Below are 16418 nucleotides of genomic sequence, written 5' to 3' on the forward strand. Positions count from 1 at the left end.
AGTTGTCAGCCACCTCCTGTACATGGATGACATCAAGCTGTATGCCAAGAGTGAACGAGACATCGATTCACTGATCCACACTACCAGGCTATACAGCAATGACATTGGAATGTTGTTCGGACTGGAGAAGTGTAGTCGAATGGTAACAAAGAGAGGGAAGGTAGTCAGAACTGAGGGGATTGAACTACCAGAAGGCAACATTGCAGACATAGAGGACAGTTACAAGTACCTGGGGATCCCGCAGGCAAATGGGAACCATGAAGAGGCCGCTAGAAAGGCTGCAACCACCAAGTACCTGCAGAGGGTCAGGCAAGTCCTGAGGAGTCAGCTGAATGGTAAGAACAAGATCCGGGCCATCAACACCTACGCCCTGCCCGTGATCAGGTACCCTGCTGGGGTAATAGGCTGGCCAAAGGAGGAGATAGAAGCCACTGACATAAAGACAAGAAAGCTCCTTACCATGCATGGAGGGTTTCACCCCAAGTCCAGCACCCTGAGGCTGTACGCTAAGCGGAAGGAAGGGGGCCGGGGACTGGTGAGTGTCAGCACCACAGTCCAGGATGAGACAACGAACATCCAAGAATACATTGGGAAGATGGCCCCAACTGACCGAGTGCTCAGTGAATACCTCAGGCAGCAGAAACCCAAGAAAGAGGAGGGAGACGAGGAACCATCATGGAAGGACAGGCCCCTGCACGGTATGTACCACCGGCAGATAGAGGAGGTGGCTGATATCCAGAAATCCTACCAGTGGCTGGACAAAGCTGGACTGAAAGACAGCACAGAGGCACTAATCATGGCAGCACAAGAACAAGCTCTGAGTACAAGATCCATAGAGGCTGGGGTCTATCACACCAGGCAAGACCCCAGGTGCAGGCTGTGTAAAGATGCCCCAGAGACAATCCAGCACATAACAGCAGGGTGCAAGATGCTAGCAGGCAAGGCATACATGGAACGCCATAAACAAGTGGCCGGCATAGTGTACAGGAACATCTGTGCCGAGTATAACCTGGAAGTCCCGAGGTCAAAATGGGAGATGCCCCCAAGGGTGGTGGAGAATGACCGAGCTAAGATCCTGTGGGACTTCCAGATACAGACGGACAAAATGGTGGTGGCTAACCAACCGGACATAGTGGCGGTAGACAAACAGAAGAAGACGGCCGTAGTGATCGATGTAGCGGTTCCGAATGACAGCAATATCAGGAAGAAGGAACACGAGAAGCTGGAGAAATACCAAGGGCTCAGAGAAGAGCTTGAGAGGATGTGGAGGGTGAAGGTAACGGTGGTCCCCGTGGTAATCGGAGCACTAGGTGCGGTGACTCCCAAGCTAGGCGAGTGGCTCCAGCAGATCCTGGGAACAACATCGGAGATCTCTGTCCAGAAGAGCGCAGTCCTGGGCAATGGCGTGTCCAGCGGGGTGGCCTGCCAACCAGACTGGCCACCCCAGGTGCCACCCCGAAGCTAAAACAATAAAATTTAATGAAATATCAAATGTACGATTATGGTTTCACAGTGAAGCTCAGATATCCGAGGGTAAGTGAATGCAGCACCGGCTTCTGCACTATGCGCATCATGTTAGCAAAGGTAGGAGAGCCAAGCACGAAAGACGGCACCGCAGAAAACATTTTTTCAGCTAAAGATTAATAAGTTAACATAGCTGGACTAGCCATCGGACGTTTGCATGGTGGGCTGATGACTTTTTTTTTTTTTTTTTTTGTAACGGCATGAACAATGAGAGGTGGTGGATTGGCCAGATGCTGGCCGATGTGTAAAAATAACTCAGTTGTTTGGTGGTGGCTATGGCGGAGCTTCCACAGAGGCAACAGGTGGATGAGGGAAGGTGAGGCAGGAGGAGAGACCCGAGGTGGCCGCCGGTCCGAGTGTCAGGTGAACTGAACTTCAGGTAAGTCTATCTGGGTCAGATATGAACCAAGTTTAGGTGGAGTTTATTTTCGTTGTGCTAACTTTTTACAGTCAGTTACAATAACTCATACTGCGTGAGCTAGCATGAGGAGTTTCTATACAGCTGTTCGGTTGCTATGATGTTACTGATAGTGAACTTTATTTTATTCATAAGGTTAGTAGAGTTGCCAACAGCTCCTTAAAAAATGGAATGGTCCCTCATTCAGAGAAAATATTACGCGTTTCGTATTGAGCTTCGTATTGAGTTTGTCCCGTACTTCAGCTAGGATGGAAAAAGACACAAAGCTGGAGTTATTCTGTCTTTACAGCTGCCTCTTCTATTGCTACTTCAATCATGAAACTGATCAATGATCAGCTGATCGTCTCTCTTGTTTGTTTATCGCCCACTTTGCGCCAGAAACAGGAAACCAGCGGATGTCGCGCTAAACAACAGCAGCACGTTTAAGCTTGATCAGCTGTTGTTAGAATTTATTTAATATTAATTTCTAGTATCAGCTGATGTTTGCTGGAGCCACAGCTGTAAAGCTGCTGGTCATGATGTCGGTTTGGATATGTGGTGAGAGGGAAACATGAGGATGAAACCAGGAGATGTCCTTACTGAATCATCAGAGCTGTGATGGAGAAACAGGTTTACCTTTTAGGTGACATGAATGAGTTGAAGGGAAGTTATGAACTGTTTCTGAGACGCAAATAACACCAGGATCCTTTTCTAAGTAGCTGACAGCTGGTAACTGTGCAGGGGCGGGTCTAACAAAGTGTTTCCAAGGGGCCAGGTAGGGCATTAACAGGGAGAGGGGGGCACAACGAAATACTTTTCTTTTTTATTCTCATTTAAAATATCTAGCTTTTATTAAATAATTATCTGAATCTTGCGAACAAAGTTTTTATCTGACGTAAAATGTATAGAAATCATACATATACCAAAAAGACAGTGTACATCACTGTCACAACAGCGTTTCTTTTCATTCAAAGGCTTTATGGCTTTAATACCTGGTGGGCCAATCTGTAGTGAAAATGCCCAATTTTTTGTCCCAGTCCAGCCCTGCAGGTTAATACTGGCAGTGTCACCATGACAGCTGACTGTATTTCATCATCAGCCAGTGTTGTTCTTGATCAATATTACCAAAGTTTACCATAAGGCAGCATATAAAGTATTTACTTGCTTTCAGGTTTTATTCAAATGTTAGTCTTTTCATTTGTTTCCCCACTTTTTTCCTATTTCAAAATCAAACACCAGTTTGTGAGAAGATTATCTTCTTTTTTTTTTTTAAACAGGCATTGGTTTTGCATTGGCATTGGCTAATTTGCCAATTGTATGTTAAAAATGTTTGTATTTTAATATTCAAAAATGTCCATCCATCCATCCATTCGCTTCCGCTTATCCTTTTCAGGGTCGCGGGGGGCGCTGGAGCCTATCCCAGCTGTCATAGGGCGAAAGGCGGGGTACACCCTGGACAGGTCGCCAGTCTGTCGCAGGGCCAACACATAGGGACAGACAACCATTCACACTCACATTCACTCGCACATTCACACCTAGTGACAATTTAGATTAATCAATTAACCTATCCCCACAAGCTGCATGTCTTTGGACGGTGGGAGGAAGCCGGATTACCCGGAGAGAACCCACGCAAACACGGGGAGAACATGCAAACTCCACACAGAAAGACCCCGGCCTGATGGAGGAATTGAACTCAGGACCTTCTTGCTGTGCGGCAACAGTGCTAACCACCGTGCCACCGTGCTGCCTATTCAAAAATGTTTTTGCCCAAAACATATGTGCACTACATGTCAGTAAAAATACTATGCAAATATTGATGTCCTTGACTGCTGAATAAACACTGACTGATTGTATCTCTTGTACTTTATCAACGCAGTATCTAAAAACTTCGCACCGTAGTGGTTAAAATCTCATTCTAATAAGAGTTAAAAGCGCATTCGGTTATTAGGTTTATAGGATTATTGAATTATGGTTAACGGTTGGTAGAATTGTTTTTAACATTATCTGCCAATTACATCTGCCACCCTTCTCCAAATCTGTGCCCCTACCTGGCCCCCCCAACAAAAATTTTCTAGGCACGCCACTGGTCCTGGGAACAGCTAAGATACTGCGCAGGACCCTCAAGCTCCCAGGCCTCTGGTAGAGGACCCGAGCTTGAAGGTTAAACCGCCCGCAGGGGCGTGCTGGGTGTTTTTATATATATATATATATATATATATATATATATATATATATATATATATATATATATATATATTAGGGGTGCAACGATATTCGTTCGATACAGTGCTTTCGGTTCGGTACGCATATGTATCGAACAATACAACAGTTGTAATTTATTTTATCAACTTTTCCTTCTGACGATGCTGTCTGTGTTGAGCGCTCAGTGAATCTGTGTTCGACTACTCCGCCTAGGCTGCACTGTCGAGCGCAGATCCACTGAGCGCTCAACACAGACAGCATAGTCAGAAGGAAGAGCGCAGGGCAAGCTAGCGAGACAGAAGTTAAGCTCTCCTTGCAACAGGCAAATTGAACCTCATTCAGGTCTGGCGTTTGGAATTATTTTGGTTTTCATGTGACGTATGACCCTGAAGGTAAGCGAGTCATGAACTAAAGTAAAACAGTATGTTGGATGTGCCACGCAATGCTCAATTACATTGGTGTGAACTAGTGTGTTAGCGCAGTTAGCTCGTTAACGTGTTTGCCGTCTAGCCCCATGCACAGAGCGATCGGCGGTAGCTCGTTAACGGAGATTTGCCGTGTTGTGGCGTTAAGGTCATTTCAACGAGATTAACCTGAAAGCACTAGTGGGAACACAACGAATATGACTGCACATTTACGCCGACATCGTCCTAGTGCAAAGACAAGTGGAAGCAGACAAAAAAAAGCAAGCATGCTACTAACTTTAGCCGAGTCATTTAGACAGCTGTTAGCACATGATTCTCCTTATGCTGCTGAGAATATAGCCCAGAAGAAGCGGATAGTATAGCTTTTATTTTGGAAAGAGCCATTTCTCTGTAATAAACTCTCTTTTCCAAAGATGAGTGATTCCTCAATCAGATACAGGGCTTGCAATATCGCTAGCCCGACGTCCCGGAGCTAGCGATTTTTTTCAGTCGGGCTACCAAAATCTATCTCTTCCCTGCCCGTCGGGCTATTGTAGGAAAAATATATGTCAATGCTTTTGCATTCTTTCAGAAATGTAGCTGGGTAATTATGTCATTGGCATCGGTGAGCCACTGTCAATATGTGACATATTGAAGTCGCGTTTGGATTTGCGCTTGTTTTTTTGCTTTCACTTTGCAATCGTGCGAACTGTGTATAGAGAGCGACAGCACTGATCTGTGAGTGATGATAATTTGTGCACCAATTCCTCTGACATCGTCTTATTAATCGTTAGCTTACTATGCAAACATGACAAGTGAAATCTCCCGCAGCTTAAACATGTGAGAGGTTGATCGCGCAGAGAATCGCTGAGCTTATGTGAGTGAGCGTGTAAAAGCATTTCAGTTCTGCTGAGCCAAATAAGACAGGTCAGGGTGAAGAAGTGACAGCCAAAGAAAAGCTTACCACAAAACGGAGAAGTTATGACAAATCAGACTATAAGGCAAAAAGAAAGTGCAGCTTTATGGTTTCATGGACAAAAGAATTTCTGTGGCTGCAATATGATGAGCTAAATAACCAGGGCTGCACATAAGTGGTCCGCAGGTGCGCATTCGCTGTCAAAATAAAAAACACGCACAAGGGTTAGGGTTAAATTTAAAAACTGTACTTTTGAGTTAAAATATATATTTATAATTTTAATAAATGACAAATTAAAAATGCATGAACATTTTTTTGTATCGAAAAAATATTGAACCGTGACACCAAAGTATCGAACCGAACCGAACCGTGAATTTTATGTGTATCGTTGCACCCCTAATATATATATATATATATATTAGGGGTGCAACGATATTCGTTCGATACAGTGCTTTCGGTTCGGTACGCATATGTATCGAACAATACAACATTTGTAATTTATTTTATCAACTTTCCTTCTGACGATGCTGTCTGTGTTGAGCGCTCAGTGAATCTGCGTTCGACTACTCCGCCTAGGCTGCACTGTCGAGCGCAGATCCACTGAGCGCTCAACACAGACAGCATCGTCAGAAGGAAGAGCGCAGGGCAAGCTAGCAAGACAGAAGTTAAGCTCTCCTTGCAAGATGGACCTCCCCCACTCTCATTCAGATCTGGCGTTTGGAATTATTTTGGTTTTCATGTGACGTATGACCCTGAAGGTAAGCGAGTCATGAACTAAAGTAAAACAGTATGTTGGATGTGCCACGCAATGCTTAATTACATGGGTGGGAACTAGTGTGTTAGCGCAGTTAGCTCGTTAACGTGTTGGCCGTCTAGCCCCATGCACGGGGCGATCGGCGGTAGCTCGTTAACGGAGATTTGCCGTGTTGTGGCGTTAAGGTCATTTCAACGAGATTAACCTGAAAGCACTAGTGGGAACACAACGAATATGACTGCACATTTACGCCGACATCATCCTAGTGCAAAGACAAAAACAACAAGCATGCTACTAACTTTAGCCGGGTCATTTAGACAGCTGTTAGCACATGATTCTCCTTATGCTGCTGAGAATATAGCCCAGAAGAAGCGTATAGTATAGCTTTTATTTTGGAAAGAGACATTTCTCTGTAATAAACTCTCTTTTCCAAAGATGAGTGATTCCTCAATCAGATACAGGGCTCGCAAAATCGCTAGCCCGACGTCCTGGGGCTAGCGATTTTTTTCAGACGGGCTACCCTGCCCGTCGGGCTATTGTAGGAAGGAAAATATATGTCAATGCTTTTGCATTCTTTCAGAAATGTAGCTGGGTAATTATGTCATTGGCATCGGGTGAGCCACTGTCAATATGTGACATATTGAAATCGCGTTTGAATTTGCGCTTGTTTTTTTGCTTTCACTTTGCAATCGTGCGAACTGTGTATAGAGTGCAACAGCACTGATCTGTGAGTGATGATAATTTGTGCACCAATTCCTCTGACATCGTCTTATTAATCGTTAGCTTACTATGCAAACATGACAAGTGAAATCTCCCGCAGCTTAAACATGTGAGAGGTTGATCGCGCAGAGAATCGCTGAGCTTATGTGAGTGCGTGTGTAAAAGCAGCAGGATATATATTTTAGTTCTGCTGAGCCAAATAAGACAGGTCAGGGTGAAGAAGTGACAGCCAAAGAAAAGCTTACCACAAAACGGAGAAGTTATGACAAATCAGACTATAAGGCAAAAAGAAAGTGCAGCTTTATGGTTTCATGGACAAAAGAATTTCTGTGGCTGCAATATGATGAGCTAAATAACCAGGGCTGCACATAAGTGGTCCGCAGGTGCGCATTCGCTGTCAAAATAAAAAACGCGCACAAGGGTTAGGGTTAAATTTAAAAACTGTACTTTTGAGTTAAAATATATATTTATAATTTTAATAAATGACAAATTAAAAAGGCATGAACATTTTTTTTGTATCGAAAAAATATCGAACCGTGACACCAAAGTATCGAACCGAACCGAACCGTGAATTTTGTGTATCGTTGCACCCCTAATATATATATATATATATATATATATATCATTTTTAGCATTTTGAGATGTCAAAATTCTGATGTAATTCAGTTTAAAAAGGGCACTCTATTCAATAAGAAGCCCTGCCGCTTTCTCAAGGTAAATAGGGACTTTTACTTGCTTGTATTCATGCTGTGAAGAAGAAAAAGGTATTGAACCAAGCCTAACACTAGCCATCACCAGCACTAGAAAAGTGGAGCCATCAATACCAAGACATCATGGATTCTAAGCTGCTGCCACTTTTCGCAGTAAGGCTGAAAAGCAGAATATGACATAGTTAAGAAATAAATTTCTGGATTTAACATATTTAAATTTAAACAAGCTTCATTTTTTTGCCTCCGAAGTTCAAAGCTTGTTTCCTCCTCTGTGAGAGAAGAAGCTGTTGGATGCACTGTGATTTATTTTGTGACTAAGTTGAAAAGTAGATGTGACAGTCTTCTATCCTGAGCTCCATCCTTGACAGCAGCAGAGTGAAATATTCCCCAGTATCCACTGTGCCTGGCCCCAGGTTTGTACCAAATTAGTCTAAATTAATCTCATTAAGTGTATAAAATAAATTTAAAAAATGCGTCAATGCAAAGATGTTGAAATATATTATTCACATTTAGGATGTGAGTGCCAGTTAAAAGAGTGTCTGTTCACTTGTACCACATTATAAAATAGCGAGACTGGGGCATGATCTGACAGAACAATAGTATTGTAAATACAGTCAGTTACACTAGGTAACAAAGATGAGGAGATAAGAAAAAAATCTATTCGAATGTGGGTTTTAAATGTTGAAGAGTAGCATGAGTATTCCCTTTTGGTAGGATTCTGACTCCTCCAGGGGTCACAGAGATTCAAATTAGGGCTGCTCGATTATGGCAAAAATTATAATCACGATTATTTTCACTGAAATTGAGATCTCGATTATTTGACGATATTTATTTAACCCTTTAAGACCTACTATAGAACCAAGTCAGCCAGAGCTTATATTATTTTTTTTACATGTTGTAGTGCCATTTGTGGGAGCATTTCAAGTTGCTATACAACTGTTATAGCCCATATTTTAATAATATGTATGCATTAAGTCCATAGTAACTACATTAATTGCAAAAAAGTGCAATAAACTACAAAAAAATTGAAAATCGTTTTTGTTTTTTTTTTACATATATTTCTACTTGGAGAAATTTAAGAGGTTTATCCCTCAAAACTTTAAATACAAAAAAGTTGCAAAAAATAGTTTACAACAACAGGAAATTTATTTTGAGTGTCTTCATAGTTTTATTTTGGAGATACACCAATTTTTATATACTGCAGGAAAAACGAAAAAACAATCCTATAATGCAAATTTGCAAAGAAAACAGCATGTGCATCAAAATAAACTATTTCCAGCAGTGCAATTCGAGTTCTAAGCATCACAGAAACTATTCAGAAAAGTCAAACATGACCAGTATAGGCTTTTAAGGCCTACAAGTAAAAAACTACATTTTCTGCGAAAATGACTTCACTTCCGGTTTTGGGCAGGAAATGGCGGACATGCGATAGTTCGCGCTGAGGTCTGTTTCACTGTGGGAAGTGTTATGAACAGCTGATCGGATCGGCAAAGCGTGTTTCTGGAATATTATGTTTTTGTTCCTTTTGTTTGTAATGACTTAAAAAAAATAATATAAAATAGTGTGCAACACCACTGAAGTTTTTTTTTTTACCTCTCTTTTCAACCAACGGCAGTCACTCTCCTCTCCAAATAACTTCTGCTTAGCTTTCCGAACTTTCCGAGCTTCCCTCGGGTCCTCTTAACCAGCGGTCTCCAACCTTTTTTGCGCCATGGACCGGTTTATGCCCGACAATATTTTCACGGACCGGCTTTTAAGGTGTCGCAGATAAATGAGGGAGGGGCTAATAATCGGCTCAGTCATTTTTAATGATCGTTGAAAGCCCAGATCGTAATCGTGATTAAAATTCGATTAATTGAGCAGCCCTAATTCAAATCTTTTATATATTGAAGTAGTTTCTTTCTTGTTTGAGAATGTGAGGTATCTGTCCCTGACGAGCGATCAATCTTCGGGTCTAAGGCACAATTAAAGTCACCTGCCAATATTATTTTACCAGGAAGGGTGGCCAATAACAAAAACAAATTCTCAAAAAACAATAAGTTATCATCATTGGGGCCGTAGACATTAACCAAATTTATATTTTCTTTCAAAAAGGTGCCCTGGACCACCAACAATCTACCCACTCTGTCATAAATAGTGTTATTTACCTGAAAGGGCACTGAGTTATGAATCAACACCATAACCCCTCTAGAATGAGAGGGGAAACAGGATGCTAATACTTTGCCTGGCCATCTCCTTTGTACTTTCACCAAGCCGTTTCTGAGTAGATGGGTCTCCTGGATAAAAACTATTGAGGACTTCAGATGATGTTTTACTGTTTTTACTCTAAATGATGTCAGTGAGAGTAGACATCTATATTTAGTCACTCTGATTTAAAACCTGTTGGTTATGAGGGGCAGCCAATCAGACAACAGTTGTTTGAAAGGGTGTCTAGCCTGAGAGGGAACATTCTAAAAGAGCTTGTTTCAAAAGGAGGCTGCACCGAGGCCAAGCAATACAATAAATAAGAATATTGGTCCACTTTAAACTGTAGAGAGCTTCACCCAACACACTACTTTATTTCCTTAAGATGCGTGAAGAGTTCCACAAATGGACCCTGAGTTAAAATAATCAGTATCTTAATGATCAAACTGTATCATATCCATTAAACAGCAGGCAGGTGACGCTTCATTCCAGCCTTGATGTGATCTTAATGAAAGATCCGTATCGGCCCAATATATCAGAGCTTTTGGAAAAGCAGATGTTATCGCTCTGAATGCTAATGAAGGGTGTGGGTGGCCAAAGTTGGCCTCCAGCATATGGGGTGTGACAAGGTTAGATTGCAATGGATGTGGCCCAGGCCTTCAAACTCAAGGCTGGTTTACTGGGCTGGATCTTCAGTTGCCATGCATCAATATAACAACCCAGGAACACTCACACACTTGCACACACACACACACACACTCACTCACTCACTCCCAACTATCCAGGGCATCATGCGGAACTCGAAACATAAATTAGACTGAGGCTCCAGAAGAGAGTTGCACACGACTGCAGGTGTTCACACACACATATACATACACACACACACACACACACAGCTGCTAATGGTTGCTGTGTCAAATAAAACGGCGATATTTGCTTTATAATGAATGGGGTAAACAGCGGTGGCAGATGACGACTGCAAAGATTGTCAGAGGAGGCTGATGGAGCCTAATGATGTGGTCGGTGCCTGCCTTGGATGGCTGAAGCTTGGATGGTGTCTGTCTGATGTGCCACAGATGTCAAAGATGAAGACAAGGACGCGAAGAGGGACACACATTCATTCTTTATCTGTTTACACCCCCACCCTCTCACTGCTGCTTCCCTTTGCAGACACTGAAGTCGACTGACAGAGGGAAAAAGGAGGTGAAATTCAAATCCGTTTCTAACCCGTGGACTACAGCAAGCAGGTCCCCTCATGGATGAAATTTACCAGATATGCGAATTAAAATACGAATCAATTGCAGCCACTGTAGATTAATTTTCTCCAAAGCTATGGATTAGTTTGTGTAAATGTTTACTCGATGTTTTGCCAGCTTTACTGCAGTGCTTGTCTCAGCTATTCAATTACACTGAGCACACACTCTGTGAAGTTATTTGTGTGCGTGCGTATGACATAACCACCGTATACCCTCGTTGACCGCTGCAAAGCCTGTTTACCCGTGAGATTTTACTGTTGAGTATAAACTAGCAACTTGTATTCAACATGCTTATGACCATCGTCCAGTCTAGTCCCTCTTGCAGCATGTTTGCACTTGCATGTTTCCATCAGCGTGTGTGATTGAAAAAGGGAAAAGGCCATGGCAAGCAGCATGACAGTTAAACAAACTGACATTTAGGGAAATACTCTTAATTGCTTTCTTTCAGAGAATGAGAGGACGAGATCAATGGTGCTCGGTGCATGCTCGGTATGAAGCTGGGGTTAGGGTAACAGGGAGACATGGTGCTCAAACAATCCTGAATAGAAATCTTTTTGGAAAATTGCAGCTTTTTTTAAAACTTTATTTTGTTTGAAAGTTTGCACATTTTATGATCTGTTTTTATTAGATTTGAATGGTGATTTTATCCTGTCCACTATCTTTAATCTTGTGAACACAACCATTTTAGGCTTTAATGACTTTAGACACCTACAGCTATGAGATGATAGAGAGACCTCAGCTAAGCAAGTGATATTCATAAACAGAGACAAAGGATATGCGCTGTACAGACCTTCAGAAAGTAAATGATGTTTAGTGTGCAACAAAAAATTCATTCATTGCTATTTTCAAGTCAAAATAGAACTTTAGTGGAGGTCTCTCTGGACATGCTGGTAGGCAAGAAGTGAAGCAGCTGATGGTGGTGAGAAGTGACCATCAGGGGAGAGCAGAAACAACCTGACCACCTCTTCTTAGAAGAGGTTTACAAGTTTGTGGACAAGGCTCAGTGGGCCCAACACTCTAAAGGAAAAGAAAGACAACGCAGGAAATTTCACACCTTGCTTTCAAAAACACACACTCCTCATTCTGAACCAACACAACCCAGAGAAGAAAACACACCTGAAGACAGTCAGGAGAAATGGGTTAAGAACTTTTCAGACAGGAATCTCACTGAACCTGAAAAGAGAGTATTAGCCAAAGGACTCAATTTTGCCATTTCTCCACAACAGTTGCCCGTAGTGGACCTCATCACAGCCACAGAAACCGCCATACGGATTAATAAATTATCACAGACAGAAGCAGAGCAAATCAGGATGAAAGTCTCAGCCACCCTCTCCAGTGCCAAAGTCCCTCCGTCCAACCTCACAATACAGGAAAAGAAGGCCGTCGCTTCCCTGAGCAAAGATCACAACATCACTGTTTTACCAGCTGATAAGGGAAGATGCACCGTGGTCCTAAACACTACAGATTACCATACAAAGATCACTACTCTCTTCACTGACAACAATACCTACGAAGCCTTAAAGCGAGACCCCACAAGCAGCTACAAAAAGAAAGTTATAGCTTGCCTTCAAGACTTTGAAAAGGACAAAATCATTGACCGCCTCACATATCACCGCCTTTACCCAGGGGATGCCATACCCTGCATTTACGGACTTCCTAAAATCCACAAGGAAGCTGTCCCACTCAGACCCATAGTCAGTAGCATAAACTCAGCCACTTACAACATTGCTAAACACCTTGCTACCATCCTTGCTCCTCTCGTGGGGAACACCCCACACCACATCAAGAACTCCACCGACTTCACTGACAAGGTCCAGAAACTTACCCTGGATCCAGATGAAACCATGGTGTCCTTTGATGTAGTCTCTCTCTTCACTTGCATACCCACCACGGAGGCAGTGGAGACTGTCAGAAAACGACTACAAGAAGACAGCTCCTTGGAGGACAGGACCAACTTCACACCCGATCAGATCTGCACACTGTTAGACCTCTGCCTCACCACTACATATTTCAAATACAACGAAGGCTTTTACAGACAAAAACATGGCTGTGCCATGGGCTCCCCCGTGTCACCTATTGTAGCCAACCTTTACATAGAGGAGGTGGAAAGGAAGGCTCTTGGCTCTTTCAAAGGAAGAGTACCCAGCCACTGGTACAGATATGTAGACGACACCTGGGTCAAAATCAAGACACAAGAAGTGGAATCCTTCACTGCACACATTAACGCTGTGGATAAAAACATCAAGTTCACCAGGGAAGACACAAAGGACAACTGTTTGCCTTTCCTGGACTGCGCTGTGCACATTGAAGAGAACGGCAACCTCAACATCGAAGTTTACCGGAAGCCCACACACATGGACCAGTACCTCCTCTTTGACTCCCATCACCCCCTGGAACACAAACTTGGAGTAATTAGGACCCTACACCACCGGGCAGAACATGTTCCCTCTAAGCCTGAAGGAAAAAAAGAAGGAACACACACATGTAAAGGAAGCACTCAAAACGTGCGGCTATCCTAAATGGGCGTTCTTAAAGTCAGCAAAGAGGCACAGAAAAGAAGACCAGACACCAGCGAGGGAGGATAAGAAGGACAGACACAACAACATTGTCATCCCCTATGTAGCCGGTGTATCAGAAAAACTCAGGAGGGTTTTCTCCAAGCATGACATCCCATGCATTTCAGACCCAGCAACACGTTCAGACAAAAACTGGTTCACCCGAAAGACAAAACACCAAAACACAGACTTAACAACGTGGTGTATGCTGTACAGTGCAGCGAGGAATGCCCAGACCTCTACATCGGAGAGACCAAACAGCCACTTCACAAGCGCATGGCACAACATAGAAGAGCCACCTCCACAGGACAAGACTCAGCAGTCCATCTGCATCTTAAGGATAAAGGACACTCTTTTGAGGATGCCAATGTTCACATTTTGGACAGAGAGGACAGATGGTTTGAAAGAGGAGTGAAAGAAGCCATCTATGTCCACTGTGAGCGACCTTCTTTGAACAGAGGCGGTGGTTTACGACACCAACTCTCTGCCATCTATAATCCAGTTTTGAGATCCCTTCCCAGACGCCTTAACGCCCACTCACATCCTGGGCGATCTGATCTCAGGAATTCGCATGATAAGGTGGGGCCAGGTTTCACAATGAACTCACCCGAAACTCTGGCTGATTGGGACCCACACCCAGTTTCACACCTTGGCTCAGGCGATTAGAGGATCATCAGGGGATCCTTTTGTCCCTCTGTGGGGGGAAACTCCCACTAGGTTTATATCTGGGACTCTCCACCATTTGACCTTAGAACTGAAGAAGCTTCTCGGATGAGAGGTGAAACATCTTCAAGTAACTTAAAGAAGTCCAGACGCTTTTCTTTGCAAGCTCCTTTGACTACGATGACCTGGATGACTGAGAACCATCACAGACAAACAACCTGACCACTACCGGCACGCTTTAGCGCCGGAGGTTTTCGTAAAGCTTGTATTTTGGTATTTCTGTTGATCCATATAATAAATTTGCATGTTAGCTAATTTATTTAGATTTAATATTTTTTGTAGGGTTTTGAGCTAAATGTGGAAAGATGTTGCTGTTAATTTCAGCATGTTTCAGTTTACAAATGGCACCCTATATAGTCTGTCTGTTTACTTTTTAAATTTTTCAAAATCTGAATCACACATTGACCGTTTAAGTTAAAATCCACTGTGGTGGTGTGCAGGCATTGTTGTTCAAAAACATATGGATTTAACTGTATCTAGCTATTAACAGATATGAATGCTATCAGCCTTGCCCTTGTGAATAAAACCATTTGTTTCTAACAATCAGCAAGTTTAACCTCCACAGCAACAGAGGTTAAATCAGGATAAAATCAATACAAGGTTAAAGAATTATTATTCATGTAATATTCACTGCTGGTTTGTTTTGGAAGAGAACAGTCAAAAAAAAACCTCCAACAAGCTCCTCTCTCCTCATGTTCAGTTAGTCTACAGCTGTGTAGCTCATTTTCAAAGCTCAGCATGCTAAAATACCCAACTTGGTGTAGTTTCACATATATGATATCAAACTTTTCATCTCACTCTAGGCAAAACAAAAAAGTGCTTATATATATTATCTTCCTCTCTACCTTAGAGGAGAAGTACCTTTTTGCAGGTAATTTGTTCTGTGTTTTTCCCCCTTAAGGAATGCACTGAGGTTTATACCAGAAACCTTAAAAGCAGAGCAATGGAGGAAAAACAGGTAAGGTACCTGAATTTTAGATAAGTACTTCCTTTTAGAAGGTTTTCCCCGGTGTAGTATTCTTCAGAAAATGTAATAAAATGTAATATTCACTTGGATGGATGGATGGATGGATGGATGGATAGATGGATAGATAGATATTTAAATTCCAACACAAAAAGTAAAATCTTCCCATTTTACTGTCCGTTGAGTTTTCTCTAAATATATGTCATATACCACAGTTTTTATCCACCTGCTGTCGCTTGACCTTGATGCCCAAAGGCTCGCTGAGTCTTTAGCTGTTATTGCCTTTTAAGTGTTCGTGCTTACAGTACCTGTCCCTTTTTTTTTTTTTTCTTTTTTTTTTTGAGGGAGAGGCAACTTTTGCCTGGATTTTTTTTTTCCCCCCCCTTTCTCCACCGTGCATGCTTTCATCAAACTTACAGAGAACGGAGACAGAGAGCTGGAGCTCCCTTTGAGGAAAGACTGTTAAATAATGCAGGTGGTTAAGTAAGCTTGTCGGGACGAATTGTAAAAAAGCCCCTGCTTCACTGAGCCACAGCCTGTTAGAGAGAGAAAGGGGGGAGACCGCGTGACTTTCAGCTCTCCAGAGTCCTCTTCACACATGGGTCGAATACAGAACGTGGCAAGGAACGTGTGTGTGTGATGGGGCAGCCAGACAGGTCCCGGTGTCCTCTCTCCCTGATATCATGTCCACTTGCTTGTGGTTTATAGATCAATCTGACACAAAGCATCCTTTCCTCTTTATGACAAGCCCTCTCAGAGCTCATAAAGTTGCATTTATTGACCTACGCTGTCACTTTGAATCGAGGACAACAGGGCGGGCTTATTAAACAGAATTAGACATCATTGTGTGGCAGTGGAGAGCACAAATGATTGTCTTGGTCCAGAGCTGAAGATATGACCAGCATTAGATGCTGCTAAGAATTCAAAGAGCAGTCATCTCAAGTGTACTGCGTGGGATTGATTTCATTTGACAGGCCTGCCCCCTGCTGCCCGTGCATTGACTCACACTTTCATTCTGTAGCTGTTCCAAAGGCTTCTCTATGGCTGTGTCCAGATTTTAGTATCAATCCAATACCAAGTAAATACAGAGCAAGCATTGCTGATACCAA

Source organism: Simochromis diagramma, unplaced genomic scaffold (genome assembly GCF_900408965.1).
Source record: "Simochromis diagramma unplaced genomic scaffold, fSimDia1.1 OVJJ01000753.1, whole genome shotgun sequence".
NCBI classification, from domain to species: Eukaryota; Metazoa; Chordata; class Actinopteri; order Cichliformes; family Cichlidae; genus Simochromis; species Simochromis diagramma.